Source organism: Phascolarctos cinereus, unplaced genomic scaffold (assembly GCF_003287225.1).
Source record: "Phascolarctos cinereus isolate Bilbo 61053 unplaced genomic scaffold, phaCin_HiC Scaffold_7;HRSCAF=346, whole genome shotgun sequence".
Taxonomy (NCBI): Eukaryota; Metazoa; Chordata; class Mammalia; order Diprotodontia; family Phascolarctidae; genus Phascolarctos; species Phascolarctos cinereus.
Window position 1 is genome coordinate 77,569,883 of NW_027556180.1, and position 19,553 is coordinate 77,589,435.

Sequence of the window (19,553 nt, forward strand, 5' to 3'; positions counted from 1 at the left end):
TTATACTTAAAAATAAATCATGTTGAGGTAAGTACTAGAGAGACTGCCATTTTGTGAATTTCAATTGGAAAAGCTGTCATCATGCTTCTACTAAAGTCCAGGGCTGAGCACTGGGTGGACAAAGAAAAAAATCTGAATCCTTGCTTTCAAGGAGCCCACATTCTAAGGCTCAGAGACATTAAATGGCTTGCTCATGGTCATGCAACTTTCAAGCTCCAGAAGTAGGATTCAAAGACAGATATAGATAGATATCTATATAGCTCTAACTCTCCATCTATCTATCTATCTATCTCTATCTATCTATCTATCTATCTATCTATCTATCTACCTCTCTCTATAGCTATATCCATTCAGTGCCTTTTCTTACATACTGTGCTGCCTCTGCAACATGACTAAACAAATTTATGCATAGTATGACTGCCTAATAGCCCATGGACTCCCTTAGAGGTTTTTGAAAGATGATACTATGATTTACCCAAATAAATACCTAATTGGTTAAACTTCCTTAGCAAGTAGGAATGGAGTATATGCTGATAAACCTTGCCAACTAGTTCTTGAATTATACATAGCTAGTTCATTTCCAGGCCACAATCAAACCCTTTTCACCCAGCATAGCCTTCTGGAATAAAGGGTTAGTTTTATAGTATGATGAGATACTGGAGCAGGAATTTAGCAGGAGAAGTGAAATTTTTTTTTATTACTCTAGGAAATAACAGACAGATTTTATTTGAGTTATATTTGTCTGAGATGAAAAGCTTACCTCTAGTGACTTTTCAGTTTGTTTTTCTCATTTTCCTTATTTTTGATCAGTTTCTTTCCTATGGTTTAAAAACACAGACTAATTGTTTAGGTCCCTTACAAAGGACCCAGAAACTACCTCAGCTATCAAATGCTTTGTCTTCTTGTCAAGGAGAGAGATATAACAGGTAACGGCCATACACTAGGATAGAATATAAATTCAAGTAAAAAATCATATAGGAGAAGAGAGTGGAAGCTAATGACCAGCAGCATCTCATAAAACTTTAAGAATCAAGGGTGAGAAAAATAAATTTACAGAAAGCTTGGCAAGAATGAGAACCCAGTAAAGTCATTTCATCCTGAGGGCATCTAAGGATGAAACTGGAAGAAAAATGACAAATAGATAAGATATGGAAGAGAAAAAAAAATGTCTTCCAAGATTTCTGTAACAAACTATTTTCCCCATCAATGTGACAAGTGAAGCTACCACATTTGGACTCTAACATTACAGAACCTGATGGATTATATGAGGAAACAGAAATAGTACCAAAGATGGGAAAATGAACTTGAGTAGACAAGTGGGTCATGCAGAGGCAGCATGATTTTGAGGGGAATGAGATGTTGTGATTGAAGATACCTGAAAGAAGAGAGGATACCAAAGGCATTACCACAGGGAAAAAGAGATGGTTATCAAAAATATATAAATAGCTAGCAGCCATATGTCTTCTTTATAATCTCCACAAAAATCCTTGTAAAACAATCTATATACATGTCAAAGAGGTTCTTTATAAAGTTATTAGATAGGAGGAGGCAGGATTTTCAATTATAGTCTATAGCATTACATCTTTATAGTCACAGAACTGACTGATAGGTGAAGAGAATGCAAGATCCCACTGTTTGCTGACTTAAAAAAATTAATTCCATAGTGCAAAATGACACCTTAAAAGCTCTTCTTCCATAAAATGTTTCCCATGCCTATGTTAAAATCATAAAAGATATTTTGAAAAATACAACAGAGATGAATTTGATGACACGGTGATTAGAAATCTCAATCAAAGCATAAAATAGGGAGTGGTATGAGCTACATAGGTGGCAGGGGTTTATAGAAGCTCCAGTCTGTGGATGACTATGTGATGATTGCACTGAGCTCTAGAATACTGTGAAGCCTTGTACATGAGATTTATAATTATCTGCAAGAATTTGCCCTAATCATCCACGTGTGAAAATCTAAGTAGATGCACACCTACTGTCAAGACTACAGTTCAGCGTGTGTGTATCTGCATGTCTGTGTGTTTGTGTATGTATAAACAGACACAACACATAAAAATTAATTGGACTGAGAGCATGGCATAATAGATAGAGTGCTTTATTTATAACCAGGGACACCTGAATTCAAATTCTTCCTCTAACTCAGTTGTGGTGGGTAGGACCATAGGCAAGTGGCTTAGCCTTTGCTTTAGTTTCTCTATTTGTAAAATGTGGATAATACTAGCAATGCTACTTACATCCCAGACTAGTTTCAAAGTTCAAATGAATTATTATTATTATTATTATACTTTAAAGTGCTTTATTAATACTAGTCCTCATAATATAAGAATAGGTTGAACTGAACCTGGGAAATTCCACCATGTTTAATGGATCCAATCTTATCCCTATATGGTCACAAAGAACAGAATTCTAGTCTTCCAAATGTAAGTCACTCAGAGCACAATAGAGAGAGATAGAGAAGACGTGTATAGATTGTAGCATATTTCTAATGAAAAACTTGTACAGGAGAAGTATCAAAAAGTAATGTATAGGATAAATATATCTAGATATGGACATGGGCCAGTTATGAAACAAAGTAAAGGGCAACAAACAGATAAAGAGGTGGTATTGTCCCACTGTCTTCAGTAAGTTAAATAGAACCTTTTAGAAGATTTATGGGAGGGGAGATGCAAGGGTGGAATTGAATTAAAAGTCATGGATGGGTTGTGATACAGAACTCACATCAATAACAATAGAGACCTACTGAATTGTCAAGATGATTGTTCCTTATCATAGATAATATAGATTACAAAGTAAATGACAGAATTTTGGAACCTAAAGGAGTTGTGTAGATCATCTAATTCAAACCTTTCATTTTATAGTTGAGATAAATGAAACAGAAAACTCAAGTGACTAGACCATTGGCTACACAGCCAGGAGAGCCAGACCTAGAATTTGAATATATTGACTCCTGGTCTAGAGCTCTGGCCTCTCTAAATGCTGGCTCAGAAAAAAAAAACTATCAAGGCAGAATTGTCACTTCAAACCCTATTTTTGTGATAATCCCGGTTTCTCTCAAGGAATGTGATGACATTCTCCCCCAAATTCTCAAAGCAGAACGAAATTTAATTTGAGATGTATATGTGTATGTATGTAAAATGTATTTTAGAAAGAGGGATGTGCTCACTCAAACAAGTTAAATATATAAAAGATGCTACATGAGTTTACAAAGAATGGCCATCATCAGGTTAATCTGATTTTATTTCTTGAAGCCATTGGGGGTTAAATGATTCAGGATCACACAGCTAGTGTCTGAGGCAGGATTTGAACTCAAGTCTTCCTGACTCAAGACCAGTGCTCTCTCCACTGCGCCATCTAGATGCCCCATATTTATCTATTTTAAATCTCAAGTTTATGAGAAATAGACAATGGTCCATGGGAAAGAGTGCATGAATGCAATACATTAATTAATTAATGCATTCACAGTAACATTCCCAATTTTTTAATGAATCTAGATGGCTGGGTTGGATTCTTGAATTGTAAATCATGAAAGATGAATAAGTTGATATCTTCAAATGAGTTTTCAAAGAAATAGCACCTTAGCAACCTATATCTCAGAAAGTAAGTTCCTTGAGGGCAAGAACTGTTTATTCTTTGTATTTTCAATGACTAGAAAGTGCAGACACATAGTAAATGTTTACTAACTGCTTGGTATTTACTGAATTCCCCAAATAGCATATCAATCTCACAGAATCATAGCATCATGTCAGCAATGGAGGGACATTGAAGAATGAATACCAAAAATACAAGCTTTTAAGAAATTCTTGGAGCAGCTAGGTGGCACAGTGGATAGGGCACTGGCCCAGGTGTCAGGAAGACTTGAGCTCAAATCTAGCCTCAGGTGCTTACTAGGTGTTATGATCCTGGGCAAGTCATTTAACCCCAATTGTGTCCAAAAAAATTAAAAAAAAGAAATGATTCCTGTTTTTCTAAATAGAACCTCCTATCACCTTGATACAATATCCTAGAATAAGTCCCAGAGCAAGGATGCCTCTCTGATCAGTATTTCTATAGAGCCTCTTTCTCAATTGTAGATTCTAAAGTCGGTATACAAGTCAGAGCTCTGTCAGGAGGAGCTGTCAGGAAATCAGTAAGCAGAGAATTTTCCAGTCTATGTGACCTTGCAGAAGTCATTGAAATTTTCTGTACCTGTTTCCCAAACTTCAAAATAGAGATTACTATTAATCTCTGAGCAAATCATGATGAGAAATGACATAAAGTAGTCTAACTTTATCAATTGTTCCCATAATGAAATTACTTAAGTGCTTTCTAAAAGAGAACAGGTAGGTGGAAGCCTTCCAGCTCATATGAAATGAACATTTGATTCTTTCCGCATGGCTTTGCAAATTTCATTGTATTCCTTCCTACTGGGAATATATATTAATATGTGGGCTTTTCATAGTGAATACTACAAAAGTTACCATATAGGAAGGCGTTAAAGATAGGTGCTTTATTGGGCCTTCTAATTTTAACTGAAAAAACAATAGAAATGTATTAAATGAAACTGTTGTTAAGAAACTGATCAAAAAGTAGGAAGATGGGCTGAAAAGTCATTAGAAGATAATCTTTTCAGTCTCAGGCAAATGAAACCCAAATCAAATTTGCTTGTTCTTTTCCACAGTAATATAAAAATCTTTTTATCTCTCTGGCTAAAGTCCTATTCCAATGCCTCATCATGCTATAATGGTGACCTTTTACTAAAGAAGAGTATGTTAAATGAAAAGGCTTTGACTGTGGTCTGGCAATGAACTGTCTATATTCCAAAGACAATCTTAGTTGGAAAGACTGGGACATCAGTCACCAAAAGGTGATGTATTTCTTTTCTGTCATAGCAACTCATGAAACCATCTAAGAGGGCAGTGATCTTTCAGCTTTTTTGATCATGCCACCTCGTCAAAGATACATTCTTAGATATATATTTACTTATTTATAAATTTCATGTATGTAGATATATGTGTGTGTGTGAGCTACTGAACTAACAAGTATGTATGTATATATACAACAATAAACAACTTAAAAGGATGAGGTAGAGATGAAATATTTGCTCCTAGAGTGAATAGGGAGCCATCTGAGGTTATTGAGTAAGGGAATAATATCATTAAGATCTGCGCTTTAGGAAAATCACTTTGGCAAACTGTGTGGAGGATGGATTAGCTAGAAGAAAGACTTTAATAAGGGGGAGCCAATAAAAGGCTGTTGTATTCCAGAACGCTCTGCTAACTTAATCCCACTGTGACCTGGGGCACACCACTGAACCTCTTTAAAAATGGATTACCCCCCCAATATGTTGAGTGGAGATAATCACATATTTACTATTTATTAACCCAGAGGGTGCTTATGGAGAAAGAAATTTGTGAACATTAAAAAGCTTTAAAAATGCAAGCCATCATTAGCTTCAATTAAAAGAAAAGAGAATGCATGTTATTTTTCCAGAAATGGTATTCATGGGACTTCTCTAGGATTAAGAGGTACAATCAAGCTTTGCCTTCTTTCATTTGATGAAACCCGAATGCCAAAATATCAGAACTGGGGAAGGAAAAAAAAAAAGGAAAATTGGCCCATGTAACTTTCTCAGGGCAAGAGTCAGAACTAGGCAAAATATGTGAGTAAGCACAGTTTAGAGTTCATTTTTTACAAATTAGAGATGAGTAAACTTGGAGCTCTCCAAACAGGGCTGAGGACGCTGGTAGCAGCTTTGAAAATGTTTCATAAGACAGAAACTGGTTTGGATGTGCCACAAATAAGCCTGTAGCTACTACTAAATTTTCTTAGAAATCAACTCTTAGATGGCTGATGCAGAACCAGCCTCCTCCAGCACTATGGATGCTATCAACCACATTTTATAGATGAGGAAACTGAGACTCAAAAGATTAAGTGATTTGCCTCCTGTCATACAACTAGTATCATAGGCACAATTTGAGCCCAGGTCAAAGAGGGTACCACAGACAAGGGCAAGGATTTACAGACTGAGAGCAGATTTGCTATACCTCTCAACAGAAACCTAAAATGAAGGGCTTAAGGACAGAGGTAAGAAAGGTATGTAAGTAGGCAGCAAGGGAGGGGGTGTCATAAACAGGTCTGTGGGATGCTAGAATGGAAGAGCAACAAGTTTTCATTTCTGAGCTTGCCATCAAATTCATTCTCTGTGCTCCATGATTGAAGAACTAGTCACAGTGAGATGTAATTGACAATTAATACGACACTGATCAGTAAAGTGCCAGACTCTGAGTCCATCCCTTTTGCCTCAGAGAAGGAGGAGTTTAGCTTGGAGATGAACAGGATTTTTGGAACCAGAGTTCCTGAGTCTTTGTCTAGTAATAACTAATCCTCTTGGATAATGTGCACCATATAGAGTCTGGGAACCACACTGTATAGTCTACACTCTTTGGCCAATTTCACAACAGCAGCAGCCAATGAGGTGGTATAAAAATTGAATCACATCTTTCCTGGAAATCTTGGGATCTGAGCATCCTATGTACTGCCTGTGGTCTGCCTGGGAGAGGCTGTAGGGGAAAGTAATGTAGTAGATATTTTATTATGTATTACTTTATTGTATTTATAGATTTTATGACAAGAATGAAACACTATCTGTATTATTCAAGTGTGGCTATCCATTTCTTTCTTTCTTTCTTTCTGGAGATGAATCATTTATATTATGCTGAGACCTTGTGACTAGGGCTCAGTAATTTACAGTCAATTGAGCAAGGAAATGAGGGTTTCTGGTAGGCTAAAGGCTCAGTGATTAGGTAAAGCTGCACCAACCACACCTCCAGGATGAGTCTGTGGATCCCCTAGAAAGAGGAGGAATTGGGAGATACAAAGTTAGCCACTTTCTGAGAAGCAGAGAGTCTTTCATACTTTTGCAGCAGATACTTCTGCTCAGTACAGGGGGCTGTCAGAGCTACCAGGATGAGGATAAGAAGCACCTAGCACCTAATTCTTCTCAGTGAACTGGTTCAAGTTAGTGGCTTATCACCATCTTGATTGTGATCTTTTCCATGAAGCTTTCCCTTACTCCACCATACAAGTGGTCTCTTCTTCCAATGAATTCTCGTGGTCTGCTTGTATTTTATATGTAATGAGTTTTATTATGTATTGTGGCTATCTTATTGCTTTTAATAAACTGTAAACTCCTTGTGGACAGGGACCAGTTCTCACTTATCAGTGTAGCTTTCATTATCTAGGGTAGGTCCTTGCATATGTGAGCATAATAAAAGATTTTTCTTTGAAGGAATAGATTAAACCATTTGGTGAATATGAAGAGAGCCCACGATTAGGAATCATGACATTTGGGTTCTAGACTCATGTCTACAACCAACTAACTGTGTGGCTCTAATTGGGCAAGTCACTCAAGTCACTTTGCTCTTTACCTTCCTCATCTGTTAAATGGGAAGGGTTGGACTAAAAATCAGCCGTTCTTAAACTGTGGGTTGTGACCCCATATGGGTCACAATTTGGCAACAGTAAAAGGTTTCTAAATATGCAACGAACAAAAATTAATTAAAAATCAAACATGTAGGGGTGGCTAGGTGACACAGTGCATAGAGCTCTGGCCTTGGAGTCAGGAGGACCTGAGTTTGACACTTGATGCTTAGTAGCTGTGTGACCCTGTGCAAGTCATTTAACCCTCGTGGCCTCACCAAAAAAAAAACAAAAACAAAAACAAAAAACATGTAATGAATCAGAGCAACTTCACAGCAACCTTACTCCTGAACACAAAGCATGCTCACTTTGCACTGCACTTGCCCTCAGGGCACAAAGCCAGCTAACAGGCCAAAATGTGAAAAGTGGCCATTGGTGGAAAAAGTTTAAGAAGCCCTTTCTGCTCCGAAATTCTATAATACTATGCAAATCAAAAAAGTTTTTTTTTTCTTCCGGGTTTTCCAAAATAATTCCTGAAGTCATATGCTATCCTAGCTGATTGCAAATATTTCACTGCTTAGGAAAGCAAAATTTATTAGGAAGATAGAAGGCCTGGGAAACAAGAAAGATGAGGGAACAAATTCAGAAGCATTTCTTGGCAGACTTATTTTCTTTATCCCACTGGGGGCATGTTAGTAGTACCAAAATAAAAACGTAAGATTCATAGAACTCCCTATGTAAGTTCTGAATGGTTGATTTCAGAGTAGGCCTTTATCAGTAGTATTTTTATTATGATGACGATTAGCATTTTGTGAAACTATTCAGGAAATGTTTTACTAGTGAAGCTTTTCCCCTCTCTGAAGCCCAATTTAATTTGGAGTACTGGGTGATTTATATGAAAAGGCAAATTTCAGCAATCAGAAAAAATTCAATCCAGCTAATAAAGAGTATTTCTTTTTTTTCTGATTTCTTTCTTAAGGAAGACATTTTTAGAAATGAAAATTTCACTCTTGGAATAAAAAACAAATGGGGAAAAGGGGAAGCCATGTGTTTTTTTCTTTTTTCCCTTTTAAGAACATTAGTTTTTAACGTCCAATGAATATAATCTATTGACAAGAATCATCATAGAGCCAGTCTTTGGAAAAGAAAACTCTCTTAATTTTAGGCTCTTTCCCCCTCCTGGTACATCTCTGTCTCTCTGTCTCTGTCTGTCTGTCTCTCTTTCTGTCTCTCTCCTGTCCATTCCTGTCTCTGTCTCTGTCTGTCTGTCTCTCTCCTTCTGTCCATTCCCCCCCCCCTTCTCTATTTCTCTCACTAGAGTACTTTCTCCCTTTCACTGTCTGGCCTTATCATTGGTTGCTACTTCATGAAAAAGGATGAATGACAATCTCAGATATATCATCCCTCAAATCCTGCTTATAGAAGAAAGGACTCTACAAAGTAGGACATCCCTCTTCACTTTGAGGAGCAAGGGGGCAGCCCATAGGCCCTATCTCCAAGGAGCAAGAGTGCTTTTGAAAGAGGGTATGCCAAGGGTTATACCACTTGCTATTTATAACAAAGACAAAATTGTAAGTGACAGTAGATATAAATATGATTCATGGTTGATCAGCTTCTCAAATATGTGTATAGCACATGATTGGAGAAGCTTAAAATAAAGTATCCCCAAAAGATAGATTAAAATACTGAAAATACAAGTAGCTTTAGAATGAAAAGACCTGGGTTGAGATATGGCTCTAATGCTTACCTGCTCTGTGACTTCTCCCTTTGCTTACCTGTAAAATAGTAGTAAAAATAACCAAACTGCCCATGTCACAGAGTTACTATATTAAGTCCAGAACTTTGTAAACATTTAAAGTAAGCTCTATAAAAGTAAGCTATTATTATCCAAACAAAATGTGTATTTTACCTTATTAAAAAATTTTTTTTTTACAAAACTTAATTGATTACATGGTCTAATCACTAGAAATATATTATTATGGGTTCTTAGTTAAAGACCAATCCATGTTTGGGATATGAGAAAAAAAATTAGCTTCAATTTTTATTAATTTATAAATTTGGATATAATCTAACTATACAAATGAACTCAGATGGGTTTGACCACAGATGTCCATTGAAGTCATATTTTAGTGTTTCGTGTTCCTAGCTCTTTATAATAAAACAGTAACACACATTATAAAAAAAACTCTTAGCTTTGAATAATTTCCAATAACAACACTGTAACAAATGTCATTTTATTCCTCTAGCACTCCTTTTCCCACTTACTGCCCCAAGTAAGAGTAATGTTAGCTACACTTATAGACAAATAGCTTTTACAGAATAAGAAGATGGAAAATTCAGATAGTAAAGGGGTTTTTTTAAAATTTGTTTTTGTCTTAGGTTTTCCATTTGAGAATATGAACTGTCACTAGGACATAATAATTAGTATGCTAAGAAGAAGATTCTGTGCAATTTTATTTCCTGGGAGTCTTGCAGGAGAAAGCTTGTAATTAATTTACACAGAAAACAAACCTCCTGAGTTAATAGGATATTCAGCCCTTTATCTTGACTAACAATGTTATAGGACTTTTAGGTGCATTGTAACCTACATGCTTATATAGCAGCGGGTCAATTTCTAGCATGAAAATCAGCCAGAGTTAAAAACACAGAACTAATATTACTACTTCTCCCATACTTCACATACACTTTTCTCTTAGAAATAAAGAAATGCTGACGAAGGTTGGTTAAGTTTACAAGGTAAGGCCTATGCACAAAGATGAAGCTGTCATTAATAACTTATCAAGGCCTTTAAAATGGATACTCTGAGCAACAAAATCTACTAAAACCATTTTATGGTGATCAATGCATGGAAAAATGGAAATCAATGTACAATAGAGTCAACTAAGAAAGGCAACTCAAAGATCAGGAATAGTTTACATATCAAAGGATAAAATAAAACTATTTTTTACTCCTTGTTTTGACACCCATCTCACCATCATGTATCACAAACAATTGTTCATGACCAGAGATCATGAACCTCACCAAACATTTTTTTTTAGCAGTATTGTAAAATATTTTGTTTCTTTGATAGACCTTGCTGATGTGGGTATTACGTCTCAGCTCCTATTCCTACAATTCTTAGCCATCTACTTCTATAAATATTCTATAGCTTGGGTCTTTAATTTGGGATCTGTGAAAATATTAACATATATGTATATATATATAGAGAGATATACACATATATTTCAATAACTGCATTTCAACATAATTGATATCCATTATAATCCTAGGTATTTTATTTTATGCATTTAAAAACATTCTTCTGAGAAGGGTCCCTAGGCTTTACTAGACTGCCAAAGGGGTCCATAGCACAAAAAAATAAGAACTCCACATCTATAAAGTGGACTAACACATTGATGTCTTCTTGATCTTCTAATAATTAGTAGCCACCAGTGTAACCCTTTGACTGCCCACCTTCTATCCCTTTCTCTCACTACTTGATTAACTAATCTTTTTTTTTGTTCATACTTTTCCATGATTATATGTTTTACATGAATTTTTGTAACAAGTCACTGTTATTAATATGCTGCAAACTATTTACACCAATCATATAGAAGGAAAAAAATGGCTTGACTTTCATTTTACTTCTTTCTTCTCCTCTGTTCTAGTTCTAGGTAGGTATACCAATGGGCAGAAAAACAATCAGAAGACAAATATTTGATTTTGACAAAGACCACTGATATAATCCATACACACTGGCTATTCATACCCTATATAATCAACAGTTAGCTCTGGTTGCATAAATTACACAGGATATCTATACCAAACTAGACAGAAAATACAGTTTTCCTTCACTAGTTACATGCTTAGAGAAAAGTTATATTATCAGTGCACATAGCTTTATAAGGGTCCTGGGGCATGGTTTGTCAGTACAATTGGCTTCTAATTTTTGATACTTTCTATTTTATTGTTCCTCTCCACTTTCTTCTTCTCTTATTCATAAGAAAAAAATAAAACTGGATGTTAACTATATACAAAGCAATAATGGGAGTACAGAATCCCAACAATACAAAGGCAAAGCAGTGTGATTACTTCTTTCTCAATCTTCCCCCTCTTCCCTCAAAAATAAATACCTTTAGGCTACCCTTTCTGTGACTTCTTTTTCACTTCCAGAACTACCTAATAACATTTTTCCCCTCTTGGATTGGGATAATCAGTATGGAAGAGGTAAAACAAATATGAAAAATAATAAACTAGATAAAAAGGATGTATTTTCTCCAAAATGTCCCAAATCAAAAGCTTTGCAAAACCTTCAAATAATTGGAAATAGCAAACGCTAATTTTGGAAATAATTATCTCCACCTTCAGAGTAGCTCTGGTTGGATCCGTAATTTTGACAGATGAGCACCTTTAAGAGAGGGGCTCAATATTCTTTGTGTCATGGACCACTTTGATAGTCTGGTGAAGCCCAGGGATCCCTTTTCAGAATAATTTGTGTTGTAGTCATAATTGGAGGAAAGGTTTAGTTTTGGTTAGATATGAGTCAAAATAAAGATGTAATTTTTTCCACCACCCAACTTCACAGACCCGCTGAAATCTATGAGAGGATTCTGGATCTCAAGATAAGAACCCACGCTTTATAGGTCAGAAAGAGGAACAGATGGCATACTTTGACTCAATGTTGAAAGGATACTGCACCATATCATTTGTTTTACATGGCAAACTTTCCTTACTCTGATGGACCCAAACTCTCACACTTCTGGTATTCTTTCTTAGACACTTGCTCAGCCTTGGTTCTTCATATATACCACCATGTCCTCGATGTTTTAATGCAAGCTTACTGAATGACCTGGATTTGGCTTCTCAACCTACATTTCAACAGACCCTGGAGCTTGATGCCCTTCTCTTTGACCCAGCACTAGAACAACATATATGCTTTCTGATTTGCTCTGGTGCTTCCTAAACTCCCCTTTAATCTCTGGTCTGACACTAAGCTCCCAGTCGTGCACAAGAAATAGTTGTTCAGGCCTCAAGATCATTGCCCTGTCCCATTCCTTTTAAGAATGGCTACAGCTGTCAGCCATTAACACTTGACTTGCTGCCACCTAGTGGTATGACATGACAAGCCACAAGGAAATTTGAGGGGGAAAAAAGAATTATTTCAAACTTCTCTGCACATCTTTCTATTAAAAGAATGTGAATTATGCAGAACATCTCGAAATAATTCCTTCCAAATTATAAGAAACCTTTTGATTGTTAAAAAAAAAGTTAAATGGCATATTAATTTTAGGGAGGTGAAATGGATAATATCACAGAGTTGTATTTTTTATGTTATATGTATGTATATATATGTGTATGTGTATGTATACATACACACACACACACCCTTTATACATTGAGGCTCATTGTACGTATATAACCTACATGTACAATATACTGGGTATATAGGATTTAGGGCATAGTTTTACTATATTAAATGATAAAGCTTAATAATTTTATCTTGAATTTTTTTTTTACCATACTATTGGCCATATATGCCTTGGTCAGGGGCACAAACTCTAATCTTTCCCACTGTACCTAGTGGGAAACTTTTTTTTTAACTTTAAGTGATTTTTTTTCCCTGGAAAACATGGTGGTTAAAAATAATGACAATAATATAGAGACTGATAAGAAAGATAGTGTGGAATAATAGAACAGTGAACTTGAAGTCAGAAAGACTACAGTCTGATCCTAACTCATACTGACTAGCAGTGTGATCCTAGAATGTCATCTAACCTCTGTGACCATCAGTTTCTTCATCTGTAAAACAGGGATAATACACTTGTAATTCCAACCTTGTAGCATTGTCAAATGAGATAATGCTTATAAAGGACTATGCAAATTTTGGGGTGCTATATGCCTACCAGCTATTATGAAGACAAATTATAAACAAATGCATCATTCAATCAATCAGCAATGTCAGGCACTGTGCTAGATGCTGGGGATATAAAAAAAGGAAAAAGACAGTCCGTGCTTTCAAGGGCCAGTCAGGGGCTCTTTCTATTTTATCATTTAATCAAAAATGTCTTTCATCCTCTAATTGTCTGTTACATAAACTTGTGTTTTCATGTATCAGGTTTCCTTAAATTGAAGCACATATAATACTATTGAGAATTCAGAAATTCTAGGATTAAGCTAAAGCTCAGGCAAAGCTTCAGGTTCTCAAAATCACTCACATACTATATATCAGTATCGAAGTCGGGCAACTAGTAGAAACTCAATTTAATTCCCCAATGAGTCACTGGAGGAAATAATCCCAGAAACAACCGAAGATATTATTCAACCAAAATGAAGACTAACTCATGCTTGAAAAGATTCATGTAGATTAGGCAAGGAATTGGAATTAAAGCAAGGGAAATTCCTGTTGTTTCTATACTTGGACCACTTTGGTGAACTCCGGGCCTTCAGCTATCACCACACAAACTTTAATAATTCAAGGATTTTTTATTTCATTGTGTGGGTGCTCACACCACTGATACAGATCACAATGCCTCCATAACCAGAGTTCCAAGAACATTACCATAGCCAAAAGTTTCATTTTCTTTCAGCCAAACTGATGATGAACCTCTTTGATTTTAGTTAAGCTGATTTTCCGAGAGCCAAAATGGTCCATTCCCTGGCTCATATTGACCACCTCCATATTTTTGTTCAATTGTTTCAGTTGTGTCTGACTCTTTGTGACCTCATTTGGGATTTTCTTGGCAAAGATACTGGAGTGGTTTGCCCTTTCCTTTTACAGCTCATTTTACAGATAAGGAAACTGAGGCAAACAGGGTTAAGTGACTTGCCCAGAGTCACACAGCTAGTAAGTGTCTAAGGCCAGATTTGAATTGAGGAAGATAAGTCTTCCTGACTCCAGGCTGGCATTCTACCCACTGTGCCATCTATCTGTTCCGTCTCCGTATTACCACACATACATACACTATCTTGTAATGTCATTATTTCACGTGTATCAATATTCTTGTCTCCAAGGCTAGACTGAAGAAAGGGACAATGTTTCATACTTCTTCTGGGCCCTGCACTAATACCTAGTACAATGCTGAAAACATAACCATTATGCAGCAAATACCTGTGGACTTATTCATATTTAAGAGAAATCTTTTTTTAAGGTTTGAAGTCAGAGCATGGAAAACACCTGAGGGGGAGGCAGGGCCAGGGAGGGAGTTTAGTAGGTGCCTTTATTAGAGAATAAAGCCAGAGTCATCTGCAAGGTAAACAACCCAGAATAGGAATGCGGAAAGGGACCTGGTACTGGAGACATTGCCTGCCAGGTGGGCAGCCTGACTTGCTTAGCTCATAGCCGCATCTTTCCTGTGGGCCAAGTAGCATCCTTCTCCCGGGGCTCCACCCTGTGATTCCTTCCACACACTTCAGAGCAGCTTTGTTACTTGTTCCTTAATCACTCCAACTTTTTCATTATAATAGATCACAGACTGTCAAAAATGGATGAGACCACAGAGATCACTAGTTCAACCCCCTCCTATTACAGAAAAAGGAACTGAGATTCAGAGGCAATTTTCCTAAGGTCACACAGCTGGTCATTTCTAACTTCTGCTCTCATGCAGAGCAATCTTACTATTTTTAAATAAATTCCTTATTCTTCCTTTACTCATGAAATTCATGAAAGTCATGAAATTCAGCTTTCATTCCAACATAAAATAAAAGGCAGCAAAACTGACCAATTTGAGTTTGATGGTTTCTCTTTTTCTCTCTTTGGAGAAGAATCAGGGAGCAAGGAAAATTACTTTAGCATGGCTGCAGACGGCTCTAACTACTCTGATTAGCAAGGCTGGCTCAAGTAGGGCCTAGAGAAACACATGAGTTTGACCATTTCTATACCAACCGCCATTTGTTTTGCTGAACTTAATGCTTTTTTTGGATTGTTAAATGTAGGGCTCAAGGACTGCTGGATTTGCTTTACAAATAATTTTAATATTGGAGTTCAGTAAAATTTGAATGGAATGTATCAGAAAAGTTGATCAATATACTTCAAATATAAAATAAATGTAATAAGGGAAATAGAATGATACAATGGGAAAAGACGTAAGGAAAACCAAAGAACTGGAATCCAAGGGGGGCTTTAGAATGTTCCTTAAGATAGTTGGGGAAAGGCTAAACACATTGTGGCATATGAATGTAATGATATATTATTTCATCATAAGAAATTATGAAAGAGATGATTTCAGAGAATCCTAGGTAGTATGAATTAAAAGCAGATTGAAGTGAATAGAAGCAGGAAAACAATTTGCCCCAAAACAGCATTTGTAAGAAAAAAACCAAAAACACAACAACCCTAACAAAACACTTGAGAAGCTGAACAACGCTCTTCAATGCATTAACAAACCACAGGCCCCAACATGAAGAATATAACCCAGCTCCCTAGAGAGAGGTGATGGATTCAGAGTTCAGAAAGAGATCTACATTTTTGGACATGGCTAATATATGGATCCATTTTATTTGACTATGCTTATTTGTCAAAAGGTTGATTTTTTTTCCCTCTCAGTTTTTAATTGAGAGAGAATGTTGACAGGAGAGATTGGCAGTAGTGATGTCCAAAAAATATTTTTTTAAAAATGCACAGAACAGAAGGAAGCTCAGGAACAAGTACCAACAAGCAGAGCAGTTTTGAGAATGATGTGTAGAATTTATTATATCCCTTTTAAAAAGCAGTAGAAGTAGAGATTTACTTCATATAGAATCCTGTGTTCTGTTTCATGGAAGGAAATGTTCTCTTTTGGGGTGGTTAAGTTAAAAATTTTATAGAAAGGAAGGAAGGAAGGAAGGGGAAAGGAAGGAAAGAAAAAAGAAAGGGAAAGGAAGGAATGTAGGTAGGAAAGAAGGAGAAAGAAAGAAAGAAAGAAAGAAAGAAAGAAAGAAAGAAAGAAAGAAAGAAAGAAAGAAAGAAAGGAAGGAAGGAAGGAAGAAAGGAAGGAAGGAAGAAAGAAAGAAAGAAAGAAAGGAAGGAAGGAAGGAAGGAAGGAAGGAAGGAAGGAAGAAAGAAAGAAAGAAAAAAGAAAGAAAGAAAGAAGAAAGAAAAAAGAAGGAAAAGAAAAGAAAAAAAGAACAAGAAAAGAGTGAGCACTGGCTTAGGAGCCTATTCTACCTCTGATACTATCTGTGTGACTGGGCAAGTTCATTCACTTCATTGTGCCTCAGTTACATCAAATAAAACAATGAAGGGGTTGATTTAGATGGCCTCTGAAGTCCTTCCAGCTCTAGACTTAAGGATTATATGATCTTCTATTCTGAATAGCATAATTTGGTAGAGAATGTGGGAGGGACACAGGATGATGGGGGTGGCTGGGTATTTCTGCTTGGCCTTTAAAGTTGATTGACTGGAAGTTTGAAAGAGCTGTTGGTGGATTTCCTAGTCTCACAATTCTTCCATGTGTGCAATGTTATATGAACTGCTTGAAATATTAATAGAGAAACTACTTAGATGCCAGAAAACTATTACAAAAACTAAACTGTGTATTGAATGAAGTCTATTTTCTATCAGTAATAGAGGGAGCATTTAAAAACTTAAGAATATAAAACTTAGTGGAGTACAATAAGGCAGGGTAAAATGGGCAAGGAAATATGTGTCTACTTTGAATTTGGCTCTGGACATAAAAGGAAATGATAATTAATTAAGTTCTATGAAAATATGATACAAGTTGGAAAAAAGTGAAAATATGCAGTATACTTTGAATTAAAGTGTTTACTAAAACTTTCTCCTTTAGTCTAAAACATTGGTCAAAATATCATAAACAATGCATTGTTTCCCATGGTGTTCATGTTGAATTAATAAAATCTACATAAAGAATGAACTACTATTGTCTTATTAGAATTTCATGTTTATTCCATTAAATCCAGGTTATAATTACTAATCCAGGAAAATCATCATTATTATTGAGGATTTAAAACACTACGGCAAAATATCTATGTGTGTGTATGTTTATATATATATATATATGTATGTATGTATGTATGTGTGTATACACATACATATATGTGTACTTGTATGTGTGTGTATGGTTTTCTTTAGCATGAATCACAAGCAGATGGTTCATTTAAGTCTCTCCTACTTCAAAACTGGGCCTGCATTGTCCTTTCTTAAATTTGTTATTAATCAATCAATTAATTAATTAATTAATTAATTAATTAAGTTTTAGTTTTTAACATTCACTTCCACAATATTTTGAGTTCCAAATTTTCTCCCCATCTTTTCCCTCCTCTCACCATAAGACAGCATACAGTCTGAATACCCCTTCCCTCAATCTGCCCTCCCTTTTGTCATGCCCCCCCACCTCTTCTCTTATCCCCTTCCTTTTCTATTTTCCTGTAGGGCAGGATAAATTTCTGTACCCTATTGCCTGTATATCTTATTTCACAGTTGCATGTAAAACTAATTTTTAACATTCGTTTTTAAAACTTTGAGTTCCAAATTCTCTCCCTTCCTCCCTCCCCACCCACCCTCATTGAGAAGGCAAGCAATTTGATATATGTTATACATATGCAGTCATGTAAAACACTTCCATAACAGTCATGTTGTGAAAGACTAACTATATTTCCCTCCATCTAATCCTGCCCCCATTTATTCTATTCTCTCTTTTGACCCTGTTCCTCCTCAAAATTGTTTGTTTTTTATTACCCCTCCCCTAATCTGCCCTACCTTATATCATCCCCTCCTTTCTTATCACCCCCCACCCCATTTTCCCATAGGGTAAGATAGATTTCTATACCCAGTTGAGTGTGTATGTTATTCCCTCCTTAAGCCAAATCTGATGAGAGTAAGATTCACTCATTCCCTCTCACCTCCTCTTTCTTTCCCTCCACTCTAAAAGCTTTTTCTTGCATCTTTTTTTTTGTGACATAATTTACCCCATTCTACGTCTCCCTTTCTCCTTCTTCAGTACAATTTTCTCTCACTCCTTAATTTTATTTTTTAGATATCATCCCTTTGTATTCAACTCACCTGGTGCCCTGTCCATATACACATTCCTTCTAACTACCCAAATACTGAGAAAGGTCTCATGAGTTACAAATATCATCTTTCCATGTAGGAATGAAAACAGTTCAACTTTAATAAGTCCTTTATGATTTCTCTTTTATGTTTACCTTTTCATGCTTCTCTTAAGTCTTGTATTTGAAGGTCAAATTTTCTATTCAGCTGTGGTCTTTTCATCAAGAAGACTTGAAAGTCCTCTATTGCATTGATTATACATTTTTCCCCCTGAAGGATTATACTCAGTTTTGTTGGGTAGGTGATTCTTGGTTTTAATCCTAGCTCCTTTGACTTCCAGAATATCATATTCCAAGCCCTCTGATCCCTTAATGTAGAAGCTGCTAAATTTTGTCTTATACTGATTGTGTTTCAACAATACTGGAATTGTTTCTTTCTGGCTGCTTGCAATATTTTCTCCTTGACCTTAGAACTCTGGAATTTGGCTATAATATTCCTAGGAGTTTTCCTTTTAGGATCTCTTTCAGGGTGATCAGTGGATTCTTTCCATTTCTATTTTACCCTCTGGTTCTAGAATATCAGAGCAATTTTCCTTGATAATTTCTTAAAAGATGATGTCTAGGCTCTTGTTTTTCATTATGGCTTTCAAGTAGTCCAATAATTTTAAAATCATCTCTTCTGGATCTATTTTCCAGGTCAGTTGTTTTCCAATGAGATATTTCATTGTCTTCTATTTTTTCATTCTTTTTGTTTTGTTTTATAATTTCTTTATTTCTAATAAAGTCATTAGCTTCCATTTGCTATATTCTAATTTTTAAAGAATTTTCTTCAGTGAACTTTTGGGCCTCCTTTTCCATTTGGCCAATTTTGCTTTTTAAGGTATTCTCCTTATTGGCTTTTTGGACCTCTCTTGCCATTTGGGTTAGTCTATTTTTTAAGGTGTTATATTTTTCAGTATTTTTTGGGGATCTGAAAACGACCACAGCTGCCAGTGATTTCTTTCACTCTGTCTTTTTGTTGGTTCTGCTGCTCTAGAATTTGTTTACAGTCATTTTTTTTGCATGTATTTGGAGGGTTTTGGGGGAGAGCTCAAGTAAGTCGCTGCTTTTACTCCACTATCTTGGCTCTTCCTCTCTGCATTGTCCTTCTTAAAACAACAAAACTGTTGTGTACATTGCACAAG

At 36.0% G+C, this 19,553-nt stretch overlaps 1 protein-coding gene across 14 annotated transcripts in view; it reads right to left on the reverse strand.

Annotated features, from left to right (window-relative positions):
- Nucleotides 1–19,553, reverse strand: part of MAP2 (microtubule associated protein 2) — a 372,733-nt gene that overhangs the window by 213,574 nt on the left and 139,606 nt on the right. The window lies entirely within an intron of this gene.